We start from the raw sequence: 14,231 nt of genomic DNA, 5'->3' as shown, positions 1-14,231 counted from the left end.
CGTCCACAATGATGCACTTGGCCAAAAAGGGCGTATGCGTTTTTTCCTGAATATATTCAGGAAAATACGCATAAGCCCTTTTTGGCCAACCAAGCAAGCTTGCAAAGGAAATCTGCACTACAATGAAGTCTCACTTCCCTCCGGTCAAAAGGGCCATCTGAAAAAAGTGTAAAATCCAGAAAGGCAGGACAGGCCATGGAGAACTGGGAGCATGTTATGCTGATGGGCGGGATGTAAATTGCCAACAGACACTCGGGAGAAGTGTATGGTGTTTCCTGAAACATCTAAAAAACAAAGCAACAGAGCCTAGGGCACTTCCACTTATGGTCCTATAGCTTAGGGAAATTAAAATCAAAAAGACACAGCCACCCCAAAATTTGGGACGCCTCTGTTTACAAGAACCTCGTTTACAGTACAAGTTCAACATGGCAGAAAGTGAAAAATGGATAAAGAACCTGTGGGACTTACGTACAATGCAGTATCACTCAGCAATGAAATCTATGTCATCAGGCCCTTAGCAGCACAATGAGTGGATTCAGGTACGATGATTCTAACTGAAATAAGTCACAGAGAAAAAGAAACATCATAAGATATCACTAATACACGGAATGTGAACTTTGCTACACAGGAACTGAATTCCAAAACAGAACAGGGTCTCAAATTTAGAAAACCAACTTATGCTTGCTTAAGGGGAAAGGTGAGTTGGGGTGCTGCATAAAAGCAGAGATTGAAATGAGCTCAGATAAAGTTCCTTAAGCCAAACATGGAATAGACAAGAGCTACTCCTTGCTCAACGAAATGGACTCAACACCGCATATTAAACGCCTAAGAATGTACCTGACTAGTAAGTATCTTAAAACCTATGGATTGCTATGTCTCCAAAAGAGAATCAAGCGTGTGTACAGGGGCATAAACGCAGAAGTGATAGGATTGGAGAGGTTCGGTGAGCAAATGAAGACCCTTTGAAGTCATATTTCATGGTACCCATTACACGGGTCTCAACTCTCCAGGTTTAAGGTATTCTTCCTTCAGCTAAAACATGCATGTGGAACCCAGAGTATGATCAACCATGTGATCGGGAGACGTGTTCAAATATGTCTCAGTTTTCGTACCCTGGTACTCGGGTGCAACATTCCAGACGCTTTACTAACACTCTCCCGACTTGGAGAGTCAGTCCCTTTAACCTCCTGTTTGGCCCACTTTGCAATTTCTGCGGAAGATGAACAGGAATAGCGAGAACCAATGAGAGACTAGCTGGAGGTGTCTGGACGGGCAAATTTAACTCTCATTTCCCACCAGGAAGAGGAATTAACCAAAGGCTCAGCATGCCGTGCCGGAACCAGATTAGGGCCTGAAGCCATCCTGCAGTGTTGCGGCCAGGTCACAAGAAAGCGAGTTGAAGAAAGGAGCTCAGGGGCACTGTAATTCACAAACCTGCAGAGTTATAAATGACAGCTATCGTCCAAAAATATACTGAAGTAAGGCTGCCAAGAGGACTTGAAAGCGGGGCAGAATTGCAGGAAACCAATTTCAGGAGGTAGACTGGAATTGCATTGAAAGCATAGGAAAAGAGGCAGAACGTCCACAATGATGCACTTGGCCAAAAAGGGCGTATGCGTTTTTTCCTGAATATATTCAGGAAAAAACGCATACGCCCTTTTTGGCCAACCAAGCAAGCTTGCAAAGGAAATCTGCACTACAATGAAGTCTCACTTCCCCCCGGTCAAAAGGGCCATCTGAAAAAAGTGTAAAATCCAGAAAGGCAGGACAGGCCATGGAGAACTGGGAGCCTTGTTATGCTGATGGGCGGGATGTAAATTGCCAACAGACACTCGGGAGAAGTGTATGGTGTTTCCTGAAACATCTAAAAAACAAAGCAACAGAGCCTAGGGCACTTCCACTTATGGTCCTATAGCTTAGGGAAATTAAAATCAAAAAGACACAGCCACCCCAAAGTTTGGGACGCCTCTGTTTACAAGAACCTCGTTTACTGTACAAGTTCAATATCACAGAAAGTGAAAAATGGATAAAGAACTTGTGGTACTTACCTACAATGCAGTATCACTCAGCAATGAAATCTATGTCATCAGGCCCGTAGCAGCATAATGAGTGGATTCAGGTTCGATGATTCTAACTGAAATAAGTCACACAGAAAAAGAAACATCATAAGATATCAGTAATACACGGAATGTAAACTTGGCTACACAGGAACTGAATTACAGAACAGAACAGGGTCTCAAATTTAGAAAACCAACTTATGCTTGCTTAAGGGGAAAGGTGAGTTGGGGTGCTGCATAAAACCAGAGATTGAAATGAGCACAGATAAAGTTCCTTAAGCCAAATACGGAATAGACAAGAGCTACACCTTGCTCAACGAAATGGACTCAACACCGCATATTAAACGCCTAAGAATGTACCTGACTAGTAAGTATCTTAAAACCTATGGATTGCTATGTCTCCAAAAGAGAATCAAGCGTGTGTACAGGGGCATATCCGCAGCAGTGATAGGATTGGAGAGGTTCGGTGAGCAAATGAAGACCCTTTGAAGTCATATTGCATGGTTCCCATTCCAAGGGTTTCAACTACCCAGGTTTAAGGTATTCTTCCTTCAGCTGAAAGATGCATGTGGTACCTAGAGTATGATCAACCATGTGATCAGGAGACATGTTCAAATATGTCTCAGTTTTCGTCCCCTGGTACTCGGGTGCAACATTCCAGACGCTTTACTAACACTCTCCCGACATGGAGAGTCAGTCCCTTTAACCTCCTGTTTGGCCCAGTTTGCAATTTCTGCGGAAGATGAACAGGAATAGCGAGAACCAATGAGAGACTAGCTGGAGGTGTCTGGACGGGCAAATTTAACTCTCATTTCCAACCAGGAAGAGGAATTAACCAAAGGCTCAGCGTGCCGTGCCGGAACCAGATTAGGACCTGAAGCCATCCTGCGGTGTTGCGGCCAGCTCAAAATAAAGCGAGTTGAAGAAAGGAGTTCAGGGGCACTGTAATTCACAAACCTGCAGAGTTATAAATGACAGCTATCGTCCAAAAATATACTGAAGTAAGGCTGCCAAGAGGACTTGAAAGCAGGGCAGAATTGCAGGAAACCGATTTCAGGAGGTAGACTGGAATTGCATTGAAAGCATAGGAAAAGAGGCAGAACGTCCACAATGATGCACTTGGCCAAAAAGGGCGTATGTGTTTTTTCCTGAATATATTCAGGAAAAAACGCATACGCCCTTTTTGGCCAACCAAGCAAGCTTGCAAAGGAAATCTGCACTACAATGAAGTCTCACTTCCCCCCGGTCAAAAGGGCCATCTGAAAAAAGTGTAAAATCCAGAAAGGCAGGACAGGCCATGGAGAACTGGGAGCCTTGTTATGCTGATGGGCGGGATGTAAATTGCCAACAGACACTGGGGAGAAGTGTATGGTGTTTCCTGAAACATCTAAAAAACAAAGCAACAAAGCCTAGGGCACTTCCACTTATGGTCCTATAGCTTAGGGAAATTAAAATCAAAAAGACACAGCCACCCCAAAGTTTGGAACGGCTATGTTTACAAGAACCTCGTTTACAGTACAAGTTCAACATCGCAGAAATTGAAAAATGGATAAAAAACTTGTGGTATTTACATACAAAGCAATATCACTCAGCAATGAAATCTATGTCATCAGGCCCTTAGCAGCACAATGAGTGGATTCAGGTATGATGATTCTAACTGAAATAAGTCACACAGAAAAAGAAACATCATAAGATATCACTAATACACGGAATGTAAACTTGGCTACAGAGGAACTGAATTACAGAACAGAACAGGGTCTCAAATTTAGAAAACCAACTTATGCTTGCTTAAGGGGAAAGCTGAGTTGGGGTGCTGCATAAAACCAGAGATTGAAATGAGCACAGATAAAGTTCCTTAAGCCAAATATGGAATAGACAAGAGCTACTCCTTGCTCAACGGAAAGGACTCAACACCCCATATTAAACGCCTAAGAATGTACCTGACTAGTAAGTATCTTAAAACCTATGGATTGCTATGTCTCCGAAAGAGAATCAAGCATGTGTACAGGGGCATAAACGCAGCAGTAATAGGATTGGAGAGGTTCGGTGAGCAAATGAAGACCCTTTGAAGTCCTATTGCATGGTACCCATTCCACGGGTTTCAACTACCCAGGTTTAAGGTATTCTTCCTTCAGCTAAAACACACATGTGGAACCTAGAGTATGATCAACCATGTGATCGGGAGACGTGTTCAAATATGTCTCAGTTTTCATACCCTGGTACTCGGGTGCAACATTCCAGACGCTTTAAAACACTCTCCCCACTTGGAGAGTCAGCGCCTTTAACCTCCTGTTTGGCCCAGTTTGCAATTTCTGCGGAAGATGAACAGGAATAGCGAGAACCAATGAGAGACTAGCTGGAGGTGTCTGGACGGGCAAGTTTAACTCTCATTTCCCACCAGGAAGAGGAAATAACCAAAGGCTCAGCGTGCCGTGCCGGAACCAGATTAGGGCCTGAAGCCATCCTGCGGTGTTGCGGCCAGCTCAAAAGAAAGCGAGTTGAAGAAAGGAGCTCAGGGGCACTGTAATTCACAAACCTGCAGAGTTATAAATGACAGCTATCGTCCAAAAATATACTGAAGTAAGGCTGCCAAGAGGACTTGAAAGCGGGGCAGAATTGCAGGAAACCGATTTCAGGAGGTAGACTGGAATTGCATTGAAAGCATAGGAAAAGAGGCAGAACGTCCACAATGATGCACTTGGCCAAAAAGTGCGTATGCGTTTTTTCCTGAATATATTCAGGAAAAAACGCATACGCCCTTTTTGGCCAACCAAGCAAGCTTGCAAAGGAAATCTGCACTACAATGAAGTCTCACTTCCCCCCGGTCAAAAGGGCCATCTGAAAAAAGTGTAAAATCCAGCAAGACAGGAAAGGCCATGGAGAACTGGGAGCCTTGTTATGCTGATGGGCGGGATGTAAATTGCCAACAGACACTCGGGAGAAGTGTATGGTGTTTCCTGAAACATCTAAAAAACAAAGCAACAGAGCCTAGGGCACTTCCACTTATGGTCCTATAGCTTAGGGAAATTAAAATCAAAAAGACACAGCCACCCCAAAGTTTGGGGTGCCTCTGTTTACAAGAACCTCGTTTACAGTACAAGTTCAACATCGCAGAAAGTGAAAAATGGATAAAGAAGTTGTGGTATTTACTTACAAAGCAATATCACTCAGCAATGAAATCTATGTCATCAGGCCCGTAGCAGCATAATGAGTGGATTCAGGTACGATGATTCTAACTGAAATAAGTCACACAGAAAAAGAAACATCATAAGATATCACTAATACACAGAATGTAAACTTGGCTACACAGGAACTGAATTCCAAAACATAACAGGGTCTCAAATTTAGAAAACCAACTTATGTTTGCTTAAGGGGAAAGGTGAGTTGAGGTGCTGCATAAAACCAGAGATTGAAATGAGCACAGATAAAGTTCCTTAAGCCAAATATGGAATAGACAAGAGCTACTCCTTGCTCAACGAAATGGACTCAACACCCCATATTAAAGGCCTAAGAATGTACCTGACTAGTAAGTATCTTAAAACCTATGGATTGCTATGTCTCCAAAAGAGAATCAAGCGTGTGTACAGGGGCATACACGCAGCAGTGATAGGATTGGAGAGGTTCGGTGAGCAAATGAAGACCGTTTGAAGTCATATTGCATGGTACCCATTCCACGGGTTTCAACTACCCAGGTTTAAGGTATTCTTCCTTCAGCTAAAACATGAATGTGGAACCCAGAGTATGATCAACCATGTGAATGGGATACGTGTTCAAATATGTCTCAGTTTACCTCCCCTGGTACTCGGGTGCAACATTCCAGACGCTTTACTAACACTCTCCCCACTTGGAGAGTCAGTGCCTTTAACCTCCTGTTTGGCGCAGTTTGCAATTTCTGCGGAAGATGAACAGGAATAGGGAGAACCAATGAGAGACTAGCTGGAGGTGTCTGGACGGGCAAATTTAACTCTCATTTCCCACCAGGAAGAGGAATTAACCAAAGGCTCAGCGTGCCGTGCCGGAAACAGATTAGGGCCTGAAGCCATCCTGCGGCGTGGCGGCCAGGTCACAAGAAAGCGAGTTGAAGAAAGGAGCTCAGGGACACTGTAATTCACAAACCTGCAGAGTTATAAATGACAGCTATCGTCCAAAAATATACTGAAGTAAGGCTGCCAAGAGGACTTGAAAGCGGGGCAGAATTGCAGGAAACCGATTTCAGGAGGTAGACTGGAATTGCATTGAAAGCATAGGAAAAGAGGCAGAACGTCCACAATGATGCACTTGGCCAAAAAGGGCGTATGCGTTTTTTCCTGAATATATTCAGGAAAAAACGCATACGCCCTTTTTGGCCAACCAAGCAAGCTTGCAAAGGAAATCTGCACTACAATAAAGTCTCACTTCCCCCCGGTCAAAAGGGCCATCAGAAAAAATTGTAAAATCCAGAAAGGCAGGACAGGCCATGGAGAACTGGGAGCCTTGTTATGCTGATGGGCGGGATGTAAATTGCCAACAGACACTCGGGAGAAGTGTATGGTGTTTCCTGAAGCATCTAAGAAACAAAGCAACAGAGCCTAGGGCACTTCCACTTATGGTCCTATAGCTTAGGGAAATTAAAATCAAAAAGACACAGCCACCCCAAAGTTTGGGACGCCTCTGTTTACAAGAACCTCGTTTACAGTACAAGTTCAACATCGCAGAAAGTGAAAAATGGATAAAGAAGTTGTGGTATTTACTTACAAAGCAATATCACTCAGCAATGAAATCTATGTGATCAGGCCCTTAGCAGCACAATGAGTGGATTCAGGTATGATGATTCTAACTGACATAAGTCACACAGAAAAAGAAACATCATAAGATATCACTAATACACGGAATGTAAACTTGGCTACACAGGAACTGAATTACAGAACAGAACAGGGTCTCAAATTTAGAAAACCAACTTATGCTTGCTTAAGGGTAAAGGTGAGTTGGGGTGCTGCATAAAACCAGAGATTGAAATGAGCACAGATAAAGTTCCTTAAGCCAAATATGGAATAGACAAGAGCTACTCCTTGCTCAACGAAATGGACTCAACACCCCATATTAAACGCCTAAGAATGTACCTGACTAGTAAGTATCTTAAAACCTATGGATTGCTATGTCTCCAAAAGAGAATCAAGCGTGTGTACAGGGGCATAAACGCAGCAGTGATAGGATTGGAGAGGTTCGGTGAGCAAATGAAGACCCTTTAAAGTCATATTGCATGGTACCCATTCCACGGGTTTCAACTACCCAGGTTTAAGGTATTCTTCCTTCAGCTAAAACATGCATGTGGAACCCAGAGTATGATCAACCGTGTGAACGGGAGACGTGTTCAAATATGTCTCAGTTTTCGTACACTGGTACTCGGGTGCAACATTCCAGACGCTTTACTAACACTCTCCCGACTTGGAGAGTCAGTCCCTTTAACCTCCTGTTTGGACCAGTTTGCAATTTCTGCGGAAGATGAACAGGAATAGCGAGAACCAATGAGAGACTAACTGGAGGTGTCTGGACGGGCAAATTTAACTCTCATTTCCCACCAGGAAGAGGAATTAACCAAAGGCTCAGCATGCCATGCCGGAACCAGATTAGGGCCTGAAGCCATCCTGCGGTGTTGCGGCCAGGTCACAAGAAAGCGAGTTGAAGAAAGGAGCTCAGGGGCACTGTAATTCACAAACCTGCAGAGTTATAAATGACAGCTATCGTCCAAAAATATACTGAAGTAAGGCTGCCAAGAGGACTTGAAATCGGGGCAGAATTGCAGGAAACCGATTTCAGGAGGTAGACTGGAATTGCACTGAAAGCATAGGAAAAGAGGCAGAACGTCCACAATGATGCACTTGGCCAAAAAGGGCGTATGCGTTTTTTCCTGAATATATTCAGGAAAAAACGCATACGCCCTTTTTGGCCAACCAAGCAAGCTTGCAAAGGAAATCTGCACTACAATGAAGTCTCACTTCCCCCCGGTCAAAAGGGCCATCTGAAAAAAGTGTAAAATCCAGAAAGGCAGGACAGGCCATGGAGAACTGGGAGCCTTGTTATGCTGATGGGCGGGATGTAAATTGCCAACAGACACTCGGGAGAAGTGTATGGTGTTTCCTGAAACATCTAAAAAACAAAGCAACAGAGCCTAGGGCACTTCCACTTATGGTCCTATAGCTTAGGGAAATTAAAATAAAAAAGACACAGCCACCCCAAAGTTTGGAACGGCTCTGTTTACAAGAACCTCGTTTACAGTACAAGTTCAACATCGCAGAAATTGAAAAATGGATAAAGAACTTGTGGTATTTACTTACAAAGCAATATCACTCAGCAATGAAATCTATGTCATCAGGCCCTTAGCAGCACAATGAGTGGATTCAGGTATGATGATTCTAACTGAAATAAGTCTCACAGAAAAAGAAACATCATAAGATATCACTAATACACGGAATGTAAATTTGGCTTCACAGGAACTGAATTCCAAAACAGAACAGGGTCTCAAATTTAGAAAACCAACTTATGCTTGCTTAAGGGGAAAGGTGAGTTGGGGTGCTGCATAAAACCAGAGATTGAAATGAGCACAGATAAAGTTCCTTAAGCCAAATATGGAATAGACAAGAGCTACTCCTTGCTCAACGAAATGGACTCAACACCCCATATTAAACGCCTAAGAATGTACCTGACTAGTAAGTATCTTAAAACCTATGGATTGCTATGTCTCCGAAAGAGAATCAAGCATGTGTACAGGGGCATAAACGCAGCAGTGATAGGATTGGAGAGGTTCGGTGAGCAAATGAAGACCCTTTGAAGTCATATTGCATGGTACCCATTCCACGGGTCTCAACTCTCCAGGTTTAAGGTATTCTTCCTTCAGCTAAAACATGCATGTGGAACCCAGAGTATGATCAACCATGTGATCGGGAGACGTGTTCAAATATGTCTCAGTTTTCCTCCCCTGGTACTCGGGTGCAACATTCCAGACGCTTTACTAACACTCTCCCGACTTGGAGAGTCAGTCCCTTTAACCTCCTGTTTGGCCCACTTTGCAATTTCTGCTGAAGATGAACAGGAATAGCGAGAACCAATGAGAGACTAGCTGGAGGTGTCTGGACGGGCAAATTTAACTCTCATTTCCCACCAGGAAGAGGAATTAACCAAAGGCTCAGCGTGCCGTGCCCGAACCAGATTAGGGCCTGAAGCCATCCTGCGGTGTTGCGGCCAGCTCACAAGAAAGCGAGTGGAAGAAAGGAGCTCAGGGGCACTGTAATTCACAAACCTGCAGAGTTATAAATGACAGCTTTCGTCCAAAAATATACTGAAGTAAGGCTGCCAAGAGGACTTGAAAGCGGGGCAGAATTGCAGGAAACCGATTTCAGGAGGTAGACTGGAATTGCATTGAAAGCATAGGAAAAGAGGCAGAACGTCCACAATGATGCACTTGGCCAAAAAGGGCGTATGCGTTTTTTTCCTGAATATATTCAGGAAAAATCGCATACGCCCTTTTTGGCCAACCAAGCAAGCTTGCAAAGGAAATCTGCACTACAATGAAGTCTCACTTCCCCCCGGTCAAAAGGGCCATCTGAAAAAAGTGTAAAATCCAGAAAGGCAGGACAGGCCATGGAGAACTGGGAGCCTTGTTATGCTGATGGGCGGGATGTAAATTGCCAACAGACACTCGGGAGAAGTGTATGGTGTTTCCTGAAACATCTAAAAAACAAAGCAACAGAGCCTAGGGCACTTCCACTTATGGTACTATAGCTTAGGGAAATTAAAATCAAAAAGACACAGCCACCCCAAAGTTTGGGACGCCTCTGTTTACAAGAACCTCGTTTACAGTACAAGTTCAACATCGCAGAAAGTGAAAAATGGATAAAGAAGTTGTGGTATTTACTTACAAAGCAATATCACTCAGCAATGAAGTCTATGTCATCAGGCCCGTAGCAGCACAATGAGTTGATTCAGGTATGATGATTCTAACTGAAATAACTCACACAGAAAAAGAAACATCATAAGATATCAGTAATACACGGAATGTAAACTTGGCTACACAGGAACTGAATTACAGAACAGAACAGGGTCTCAAATTTAGAAAACCAACTTATGCTTGCTTAAGGGGAAAGGTGAGTTGGGGTGCTGCATAAAACCAGAGATTGAAATGAGCACAGATAAAGTTCCTTAAGCCAAATATGGAATAGACAAGAACTACTCCTTGCTCAACGAAATGGACTCAACACCGCATATTAAACGCCTAAGAATGTACCTGACTAGTAAGTATCTTAAAACCTATGGATTGCTATGTCTCCGAAAGAGAATCAAGCATGTGTACAGGGGCATAAACGCAGCAGTGATAGGATTGGAGAGGTTCGGTGAGCAAATGAAGACCCTTTGAAGTCATATTGCATGCTACCCATTCCACGGGTTTCAACTACCCAGTTTTAAGGTATTCTTCCTTCAGCTTTAACATGCATGTGGAACCCAGAGTATGATCAACCATGTGATCGGGAGACGTGTTCAAATATGTCTCAGTTTTCCTCCCCTGGTACTCGGGTGCAACATTCCAGACGCTTTACTAACACTCTCCCGACTTGGAGAGTCAGTCCCTTTAACCTCCTGTTTGGCCCTGTTTGCAATTTCTGCGGAAGATGAACAGGAATAGCGAGAACCAATGAGAGACTACCTGGAGGTGTCTGGACGGGCAAATTTAACTCTCATTTCCCACCAGGAAGAGGAATTAACCAAAGGCTCAGCGTGCCGTGCCCGAACCAGATTAGGGCCTGAAGCCATCCTGCGGTGTTGCGGCCAGCTCAAAAGAAAGCGAGGTGAAGAAAGGAGCTCAGGGGCACTGTAATTCACAAACCTGCAGAGTTATAAATGACAGCTATCGTCCAAAAATATACTGAAGTAAGGCTGCCAAGAGGACTTGAAAGCGGGGCAGAATTGCAGGAAACCAATTTCAGGAGGTAGACTGGAATTGCATTGAAAGCATAGGAAAAGAGGCAGAACGTCCACAATGATGCACTTGGCCAAAAAGGGCGTATGCGTTTTTTCCTGAATATATTCAGGAAAATACGCATAAGCCCTTTTTGGCCAACCAAGCAAGCTTGCAAAGGAAATCTGCACTACAATGAAGTCTCACTTCCCGCCCCCCCCCCGGTCAAAAGGGCAATCTGAAAAAAGTGTAAAATCCAGAAAGGCAGGACAGGCCATGGAGAAATGGGAGCCTTGTTATGCTGATGGGCGGGATGTAAATTGCCAACAGACACTCGGGAGAAGTGTATGGTGTTTCCTGAAACATCTAAAAAACAAAGCAACAGAGCCTAGGGCACTTCCACTTATGGTCCTATAGCTTAGGGAAATTAAAATAAAAAAGACACAGCCACCCCAAAGTTTGGGACGCCTCTGTTTACAAGAACCTCATTTACAGTACACGTTCAACATCGCAGAAAGTGAAAAATGGATAAAGAAGTTGTGGTATTTACTTACAAAACAATATCACTCAGCAATGAAATCTATGTCATCAGGCCCGTAGCAGCATAATGAGTGGATTCAGGTATGATAATTCTAACTGAAATAACTCACACAGAAAAAGAAACATCATAAGATATCACTAATACACGGAATGTAAACTTGGCTACACAGGAACTGGATTACAAAACAGAACAGGGTCTCAAATTTAGAAAACCAACTTATGCTTGCTTAAGGGTAAAGGTGAGTTGGGGTGCTGCATAAAACCAGAGATTGAAATGAGCACAGATAAAGTTCCTTAAGCCAAATATGGAATAGACAAGAGCTACTCCTTGCTCAACGAAATGGATTCAACACTGCATATTAAACGCCTAAGAATGTACCTGAGTAGTAAGTATCTTAAAACCTATGGATTGCTATGTCTCCGAAAGAGAATCAAGCATGTGTACAGGGGTATAAACGCAGCAGTGATAGGATTGGAGAGGTTCGTTGAGCAAAAGAAGATCCTTTGAAGTCATATTGCATGGTCCCCATTCCACGGGTTTCAACTACCCAGGTTTAAGGTATTCTTCCTTCAGCTAAAACATGCATGTGGAACCCAGAGTATGATCAACCATGTGATCGGGAGACGTGTTCAAATATGTCTCAGTTTTCCTCCCCTGGTACTCGGGTGCAACATTCCAGACGCGTTACTAACACTCTCCCGACTTGGAGAGTCAGTCCCTTTAACCTCCTGTTTGGCCCAGTTTGCAATTTCTGCGGAAGATGAACAGGAATAGCGAGAAACAATGAGAGACTAGCTGGAGGTTTCTGGACGGGCAAATTTAACTCTCATTTCCCACCAGGAAGAGGAATTAACCAAAGGCTCAGCGTGCCGTGCCCGAACCAGATTAGGGCCTGAAGCCATCCTGCGGTGTTGCGGCCAGCTCAAAAGAAAGCGAGTTGAAGAAAGAAGCTCAGGGGCACTGTAATTCACAAACATGCAGAGTTATAAATGACAGCTATCGTCCAAAAATATACTGAAGTAAGGCTGCCAAGAGGACTTGAAAGCGGGGCAGAATTGCAGGAAACCGATTTCAGGAGGTAGACTGGAATTGCATTGAAAGCATAGGAAAAGAGGCAGAACGTCCACAATGATGCACTTGGCCAAAAAGGGCGTATGCGTTTTTTCCTGAATATATTCAGGAAAAAACGCATACGCCCTTTTTGGCCAAGCAAGCAAGCTTGCAAAGGAAATCTGCACTACAATGAAGTCTCACTTCCCCCCGGTCAAAAGGGCCATCTGAAAAAAGTGTAAAATCCAGAAAGGCAGGACAGGCCATGGAGAACTGGGAGCATGTTATGCTGATGGGCGGGATGTAAATTGCCAACAGACACTCGGGAGAAGTGTATGGTGTTTCCTGAAACATCTAAAAAACAAAGCAACAGAGCCTAGGGCACTTCCACTTATGGTCCTATAGCTTAGGGAAATTAAAATCAAAAAGACACAGCCACCCCAAAATTTGGGACGCCTCTGTTTACAAGAACCTCGTTTACAGTACAAGTTCAACATGGCAGAAAGTGAAAAATGGATAAAGAACTTGTGGTACTTACGTACAATGCAGTATCACTCAGCAATGAAATCTATGTCATCAGGCCCTTAGCAGCACAATGAGTGGATTCAGGTACGATGATTCTAACTGAAATAAGTCACAGAGAAAAAGAAACATCATAAGATATCACTAATACACGGAATGTGAACTTTGCTACACAGGAACTGAATTCCAAAACAGAACAGGGTCTCAAATTTAGAAAACCAACTTATGCTTGCTTAAGGGGAAAGGTGAGTTGGGGTGCTGCATAAAAGCAGAGATTGAAATGAGCTCAGATAAAGTTCCTTAAGCCAAATATGGAATAGACAAGAGCTACTCCTTGCTCAACGAAATGGACTCAACACCGCATATTAAACGCCTAAGAATGTACCTGACTAGTAAGTATCTTAAAACCTATGGATTGCTATGTCTCCAAAAGAGAATCAAGCGTGTGTACAGGGGCATAAACGCAGAAGTGATAGGATTGGAGAGGTTCGGTGAGCAAATGAAGACCCTTTGAAGTCATATTTCATGGTACCCATTACACGGGTCTCAACTCTCCAGGTTTAAGGTATTCTTCCTTCAGCTAAAACATGCATGTGGAACCCAGAGTATGATCAACCATGTGATCGGGAGACGTGTTCAAATATGTCTCAGTTTTCGTACCCTGGTACTCGGGTGCAACATTCCAGACGCTTTACTAACACTCTCCCGACTTGGAGAGTCAGTCCCTTTAACCTCCTGTTTGGCCCACTTTGCAATTTCTGCGGAAGATGAACAGGAATAGCGAGAACCAATGAGAGACTAGCTGGAGGTGTCTGGACGGGCAAATTTAACTCTCATTTCCCACCAGGAAGAGGAATTAACCAAAGGCTCAGCATGCCGTGCCGGAACCAGATTAGGGCCTGAAGCCATCCTGCAGTGTTGCGGCCAGGTCACAAGAAAGCGAGTTGAAGAAAGGAGCTCAGGGGCACTGTAATTCACAAACCTGCAGAGTTATAAATGACAGCTATCGTCCAAAAATATACTGAAGTAAGGCTGCCAAGAGGACTTGAAAGCGGGGAGAATTGCAGGAAACCGATTTCAGGAGGTAGACTGGAATTGCATTGAAAGCATAGGAAAAGAGGCAGAACGTCCA

This window comes from Grampus griseus, assembly GCF_964374135.1.
Source record: "Grampus griseus genome assembly, chromosome: 3".
In the NCBI taxonomy this organism is placed as follows: domain Eukaryota; kingdom Metazoa; phylum Chordata; class Mammalia; order Artiodactyla; family Delphinidae; genus Grampus; species Grampus griseus.
Note: the sequence above shows the minus strand (reverse complement) of the source record.